Raw genomic sequence first — 8,151 nt, forward strand, 5'->3', positions numbered from 1 at the left:
ACCATAGTTAAATCAACATGTAGCCTTTAATAGACTTTAAAACTTTTTACATTCATATGCAAGTTAGAGTAGAACGGGCAGAAATTCAACAAATTTTGCCTTATCTGAAAGAGACTTCAGTAGAATAATTAGTCTACTTGATTCAGTATGAGAAAGGAAGGAGTTACTTTGTACATTGCATACATTCATGTAGACCAAAATATCAACTACATTGTTAAGTGTGGGTAATATTTAGGGGTTATCTTACTCATTTCCATTTGGTAATACAGAATGCTTAGATGATAGTTTATTACTCCAAAGCAGTAAGAATTTCAACAGATAAAATAATAATCTTATATTAAAAGTTAATCATGGACCAGGCGCAGTGGATCAGCTGAGGTCAGAAGTTCCAGACCAGCCTGACCAACATGGTGAAACCCCATCTCTACTTAAAATAAAACAATTAGCCAGACACAGTGGCATGGACCTGTAGTCCCAGCTACTTGGGAGGCTGAGGCTGGAGAATCGCTTGAACCTGGGAGTTGGAGGTTGCAGTGAGCCAAGATCGCGCCACTGCACTTCAGCCTGGGCGACAAGCGAGACTCTGTCTCCAAAAAAAAAAAAATAGTTAATTATGAAAACAGTTTTTATTATTGCTGTGATTAATTCATTTAAATTGCATAACACTAGTCATTTTCTTGGTCCCTACAAATGTCTCTGATTATGTTAGGTATTTTTATTGTAGTTTATGCAAAGACACTAAATATTTTACCCTCTCTTTTAAAAAATGTATTCCTGACACTTCAACTCCCCATCTTCTCTTCATCTCAGACCAGCAGCCTAAATAAAATTCATCCATATTTTCAAGCCATGCTTCTAAGTTGAAAATGAATGAGAGAGTTAAGATATTCTTTTTATGCTTTTCTCTATTTACTCCAGGGAGAGAATAGGAGTACATCTCTGTTTCATCTACTGTGTTGAAATTTTTTTACTTAATATACCGTCATTTTTGTCCTAGTACTGACTTGTGACAGCTTCACAATGTTATCTTCTATTGTTTTTTTGGTTTTCTGTTGCTTATGTTCATTGTATATGTCTTATTTTCTCCATTTTATTGTTGGATAAAAGAACATATTTATGTGACATTAAAAGTTCTTTGGCTTTAACTTTGTTATTAAACACGTTTGTTAACTATGCATATAAAGTTTGAGTTCATGACTCACATATGACTAGATTATACTCCTGTTCCTTTTAGCAGCTCTGAGAAATATTTATTAAGATACTAAATACAGAAATTCTGTATTAAAAAAAAAAAAAGAAAGAAATTCTGTATTCAACCACTTTTTTGTTTGTTTGATTTTGAAACAGAGTCTCGCTTTTGTCACCCAAGCTGGAGTGCAGTGGCGCGGTCTTGGCTCATTGCAACCCCCACCTCCTGGGTTCAAGCGATTCTTCCGCCTCAGCCTCCCGAGTAGCTGGGATGATAGGCCTCTGTCGCCACCCTGGCCTAATTTTTGTAGTTGTAGTGGAGATGGGGTTTCACCATGTTGGCCAGGCTGGTCTTGAAACTCCTGACCCCAAGTCATCTGCCTGCCTTGGCTTCCCAAAGTGTTGGGATTTCAGGCATGAACCATCGTACCTGGCCCTCAACCACTTCTTAATACAACCATGCAAGCTCACTGTTTAAGGTTCCAACTGTATACTTACAATAAGAATTCAGAGAAAATACCTTTCAGAGCAGGGATACTGAAGAACCACCAAAATGTTTATTATTGTTGACTCTCAGTTGCGCTTAATGTTTTGAAGATACTTTAACACTGTCTAGCTGTTTGAGGAGACTATATTCGCTGTATGCTTGACTATTTTTTGTTTTTTTGCTTTTTTTTATGATAACCAATTCAATTATAAGTTCTTATTTCCTTCCTTCACTGAATTATTACACAGGCATACCTCATTTTATTGTGCTTTGCTTTATTGCATGATTTTTTCAACTTGAAGGTTTGTGGCAACCCTGCATCAAGCAAGGCTAACAGTGCCATTTTCCCAACAGCATATGCTTACTTAGTGTTCCTGTGTCACAGTTTGGTAAATCTTGGTTATTTCAGACTTTTTCATTAGTATTAAAGCTGTTATGGTGATTGGTGATTAGTAATCTTTGATGTTTCTATTGTAACTGTTTTGGGGCACCATGAACTGTACCCATATAAGACAGTGGACTTAATCCATCAATGTTATGTGTGTTTTGACTGCTCCATTGACAGGCCCTTCCCTGATCCCTTTCCCTCGCAGGCCTCCCTATTCCCTGAGACACAGCCATATTGAAATTAGGCCACTTAATAACCCTACAGTGTTCTCTAAATGTTCAAGTGGAAGAGTCACACTTCTCTCACTTTTCATGACTGCTAACACAACAGAAGTAATTTTTACTTTCAAGTCTTAATTATTTAAGAAAAAATATTGCATAAGCCTAATAGCTGCCATAGAAAGTGACTCCTTTGATGGATCTTGGCAAGAAAATTGAGAAACTTCTGGAAAGGATTCACCATTCTAGATGCCATTAAGAAATTTGTGATTCATGGGAGGAGGTCCAACTATCAACATTAAAAGGAGTTTGGAAGAAGTTTATTTCAGTGTTCGTGGATGACTTTGAGGGATTGAAGACAAGTTGAGGAAGTCACTCAGATGTAATGGAAATAGCAAGAGAACTAGAATTAGAAGTGGAGTCTGAAAAGGTGCCTGAATTGCTGTAATCTCATACTCATACTTGAAGAGATGAGGAGATGCTTCCTATGGATGAGCATTTAAAGAGATGGTATTTACTCCTAGTGAAGATGCTGTGAACATTGTTAAAATGACAACAAAGGATTTAGGATATTACATAAACTTAGTTGATAAAGCAGTGACAAGGGTGGGAGAGGGTTGTCTGCAGTTTGAAAGAAGTTCTGTGGAAAAAAATGCTGTCAAATAGCATCACATGCTACAGAGAAATATTTTATGAAAGGAAGAATCAATTGATGCAGCAAACTTTTCGTAGTCATCTTAAGAAATTGCCACAGTCACCCCAGCCTTCAACAACCACACTGATAAGTCAGCAGCTGTCAACATTTGAGGCAAGACCCTTTACCACTGAAAAATTATGACTCACTGAAGAGTCAGGTGATTGTTAGCATTTTGTAGCAATAAAGTATTATATTTTTTAGTTAAGCTATGTACATTGTTTTTTCAGACATAATGCTATTGCACACTTTTATATGCACTGTGAAACCAAAGGTTTTGTGACTTGCTTTATTACAGTATTTGCTTTTTTGTGATGGTCTGGGAGTAAACCTGTACTATATCCAGTGTATGCCTGTGCATTTGTATATTTTTTTCCCTCCTAGTGATTTATCTTTTTTCATACCAGTACTGTTTCAACCATTATAGTTTTAGAGTATGTGGAAGACCGTCTAGGTGTGGTGGCACACATCTGAAATCCAAGCCTTTTGGGAGGCTGAGGCAGGCGGGTCACATGAGGCCAGAAGTTTGAGACCAGCCTTGCCAACATGGCAATATCCTGTCTCTATTAAAAATTTAAAAGCAGTTGGGCATTGTGGTACACATCTGTAATCCCAGCTACTTGGGAGACTGAGGCACGAGAATCACTTGAATCCGGGAGGCAGAGGTTACAGTGAGTTGAGATCCTGCCACTACACTCTAGCTTAGGCAACAACTCTATTTCAAAATATAAAAATAGGCTGGATGCAGTGGCTCACGCATATAATCCCAGCACTTTGGGAGGCCGAGGTGAGCAGATCACCTGAGGTCAGGAGTTTGTGACCGACCACCCTAAAACAGAGAAACTCCATCTCTACTAAAAATACAAAATTAGCCAGGCGTGGTGACGCATGCCTGTAATCCCAGCTACTTGGAAGGCTAAGGCGGGAGAATCACTTGAACCCAGGAGTCGGAGGTTGTGAGCCAAGATCGCACCATTGCACTCCAGCCTGGGGAAAAAAAGCAAAACTCCCATCTCAAAAAAGAAAAAATTTTTTAATATAAAAAATGAAAAAATAATGTAGCAGACCAAAAAGAAATTGTATATTCTTTTTTTTTAATCAAATTATAAAAATGTTGTGGAAAGATTCAACTAATCAGTTTTCAATGTTTTCCCACATTTCTGTACTTGGACAACATCTGTCTTTATACATATGTGTTACATATGTTAATATGCATTTATAAAATATATATTAGGCCAGGTGTGATGGCTCACACCTGTAATCCCAGCACTTTGATAGACTGAGGTGGGTGGATCACTTGAAGTCAGGAGTTTGAGACGAGCCTGGCCTACATGGCAAAACCCTGTTTCTACCAAAAATACAAAAATTAGCAGGGTACGGTTGCACATGTCTCCAATCCCAGCTATTTAAGAGGCTGAGGCATGTGAATCACTTGAACCCAGGAACAGAAGGTTGCAGTGACCCAAGATTGCACCTCTGCACTCTAGCCTGCATGATATAGTGAGATTCGGTCTCAAAAACAAAACAACACAAAAAAATTGCCCCAGCCACCTCAACCTTCAACAGCTTTTTTCAGCCTAGGACTCAGTGCAGAATAATACATCGCATTTAGTTGTTAAATTTTTTTTTTGTCTCTTTAATCTGGAATTACTTCTGAGCCTTTATGTTTCATGACATTTTGAAGAGTATAGATTAGTTATTTTGCAGAATGTTTTTCTTGAGTTTTGCCTGATCTGCATGTTTGAATTTCAGGTACACATTCTTAGCAGGACTGCTACATAACTGATATTTTGTTCTCAGAGCATTACATCAGGAGGCACATGATGTCAGTTTGTTCATTATTCATGTTACTAACTCTGATCACTGACTGAGGTGAAGTTTGCCAAGTTTCTCCTGTGTAGTTAGTTACCAGTATCCTTTTTAGTTACTGAAGTAAGCTGTGGAGTATTCTTTAAAACTATGTAATAATCCTGTTTCTTATCAGACTCTGACATAATAGTTTTAGTATCGCTCTATGATCCTTGCCTGACTCAGTTATTACTATCATGGTCACAGAGTAGTGACTAAAGCAATGATTTTCTAACTATGTTATTTATTTTGTATTTCTTAATTGGCACTCTACTGTAAGGAAGAACTTTCCTTTCTCTTTTCATTCATTTACTTTTTACAATTTTAAATTTCTTTCAAAAAATGGTATTACTGTGGACCCATAGATACCTATTTTACTTCTGTTTTATTTGACAAATTGTGAATCAGTATTCTCATTATTTATTTTCGTGCTCAAATGGTAGTAGACTTGGCCAGTGGGAGTTCCTTTCAATCCAGTTCCTATGTACTTTAGATTTTTTTTTCTTCTTTTTTTTTTGAGACAAACTTTCGCTTTGTCATCCAGGCTGGAGTGCAGTGGCAGTCTCAGCTCACTGCAACCTTAACCCTCTAGGTTCAAGCAGTTCTCTGCCTCAGCCTCCTGAGTAGCTGGGATTACAGGTGCCCGCCATCATGCCTGGCTAATTTTTGTATTTTTAGTAGAGACAAGGTTTCACCATCTTGGCCAGGCTGGTCTTGAAGTCCTGACCTCGTGATCCATGATCCACCACCACCACCGCCCGGCCTCTCAAAGTGCTGGGATTATAGGCGTGAGCCAGCACCCTACTCCTGGCCTTTTTTTTTTTTTTTTTTTTTTTTTTTTAAGCATTTTCATCCTTTCTGTCACAAGAGTATGTTTCAGGGTCTGCTTATGCCCTTTTTTGTGCTAATGAATTTTTAATCTGTGAAAAGTACTAAAAATTATTGCAGTTCTGCCACAACAATAATCATTAGCTTGTAAAAAAACACATTTCAGAATTTATTGTATCTCTTTGTACCTACTGGTAAAATAAAATCAAGATATATTTAATTTCTTTCTATCCTATTTTTTGACTTTTATTCCTATTTTCTGTTGCTATAGTTTTAAATTTAAATGTCATCTCAGATAATGTAAGAAAAATGATTTTTTATTTTATTTTTTATGAGACCATTTGGAAGATGAAATATTAATTATCTGGAAACATAAAATATTAATTTTCTGCTTTATAGTTTCCACAACCCTCAGTAGATTCTAAAGTAGAAAACCAATAGAGAGCATTTATAGGTTTTTTTGTAAGTAGTATTTGCTGTAGATCAAAACGGTGTGACTATACCCATAAAAAAGTATAATCATACTTCACTAACTTTGGACCTCTCAAGTCATCAGGGATAGAAAACTTTTATTTTGCTCTTATTATATACTAGGTACTATTTTAAGCTCCCCCCGACACCTGCCCAGGCTGGAGTACAGTGATGCAATCTCAGTTCACTGCAACCCCCACCTCCCAGGTTCAAGAGATTCTTAGGCCTCAGCCTCCCAGATAGCTGGAATGACAGACATGTGCCACCGTGCTCAGCTAAGTTTTGTATTTTCAAGCAATTCTTATGCCTCAGCCTCCCAGGTAGCTGGGATGGCAGGCATGTACTACCGTATCCAGCTATTTTTTGTATTTTTGGTAGAGATGAAGTTTTACTATGTTGACCAGGCTGGTCTCAAGCTCCTGACCTCTAGTGATCTATCCACCTCGGCCTCTCAAAGTGCTGGGATTACTGGAGGGAGTCACCAGGCCTGTGGCTTTTAAGTCTTATATTTGTTTTAAGTCATTTTAGGTCTTTACATTTGTTTTAAGTCTTTACATTTGTTTCATTTGTTTAAGCTTTGTGGCAGCTGTATAGAATATGTATCATTGTTTTCATTTTGTTGTTGATGAAACCAAAGCATAAAGATATTAAATAACTAGCCCTAGGTCACATAGCTATGGCACACTCAAATCCAAATATAAAATTTTTTTTCATTGTCTCTTCCCATATTCTCCTGCTAATGTGCTGTTTATGGTAGCATGCACTACTATTCCACTTTACCCATGCCTTCTGATGTTGGCTTTATGGCAAACTTTTTTCTTTTTTTTTTTTTAAACAAAGTCTTGCTCTGTGACTCAGGCTGAAGTGCAGTGGCGCAACCTCAGCTCACTGCAAGCAACCTCCACTTCCCGGGTTCGAGCGATTCTCCTGCCTCAGCCTCCCAAGTAGCTGGGCTTACAGGTGCCTGCCATCATGTCCAGCTAATTTTTGTATTTTTAGAAGAGATGGGACTTTACCATGTTGGTCAGGCTGGTCTTGAGCTCCTGACCTCAGGTGACCTGCCTGCCTTTATGACATGGTAAAAGCCCCATAAAACTGCCTACCTCGACCATACCTCCGCTTTCTGCTGAAACTGCTCTCTGTAACCCTAATGTGACAGGCAAGCAGTCCAAACCGAACGCCATCTTGGCCCCTGTGACTTATAATAAGTAACTAAGGTCTGTAATTTCCACCATACCCAGGCAATGTGTAAACTAAGGCTTATCTTGACTTCTGTGAACCACTTAACAATCAGAATGTCCGAAGCCCCTCACCCTCACCCCCGAGGTGGTTTACGGGCATAAAAGGTCTTGACATCCTCCTTTCAGGGCCACAGGTTGGAGAGACGCGAGTCCTCCATGGCCACTGGCAATAAAGACCCTGCAATTTGGCATACTTTTGTCCTGGTGTTAACTTTCTATGCTTGCTCCAGTACAACACCTTGGCCTCCCAAAGTTTTGGGATTCCAGGCATGAGCCACTACGCCTGGCCAGCAAACTCTTATTTTTTTTTTGTATTTATCTTTTTGTTTGTTTGTTTTTGAGAGAGTCTCGCTGCGTTGCCAGGCGCCAGGCTGGAGTGCAGTGGCGCTATGTCGGCTCACTGCAACCTCTGCCTCCCATGTTCAAGCTGTTCTCCTGCCTCAGCCTCCCAAGTAGCTGAGACTGCAGGCGCGTGCCACTATGCCCAGCTAATTTTTGTATTTTTAGTAGAGACGGGGTTTCACCATGTTGGCCAGAATGGTCTTGATCTCTTGACCTCGTGATCCGCCCGCCTCAGCCTCCCAAAGTGCTGGGATTACAGGCGTGAGCCACCGCACCCAGCCTGTTTTTGTTTTTGAGACAAAGACTTGCCCAGTTACACAGGCTGGAGTGCAGTGGCACAATCACAATTCACTGCATCCTCCACCTCCCAGGCCCTCAGACTCCCAAGGAGCTGGGACCACAGGCCAGCTAATTTTTTTTTTTTTTTTTTTTTTTTTTTTTTTTTT

General features: G+C 39.2%; 1 protein-coding gene across 4 annotated transcripts in view; it reads left to right on the forward strand.

Annotated features, from left to right (window-relative positions):
- The window catches only part of STAG1 (stromal antigen 1), a 405,253-nt gene that overhangs the window by 313,660 nt on the left and 83,442 nt on the right, over positions 1-8,151 (forward strand). The gene's annotated exons all lie outside the window — the stretch shown is intronic.

Source organism: Sapajus apella, unplaced genomic scaffold (genome assembly GCF_009761245.1).
Source record: "Sapajus apella isolate SASKATOON/1434 unplaced genomic scaffold, GSC_monkey_1.0 scaffold4, whole genome shotgun sequence".
Lineage (NCBI taxonomy): Eukaryota > Metazoa > Chordata > Mammalia > Primates > Cebidae > Sapajus > Sapajus apella.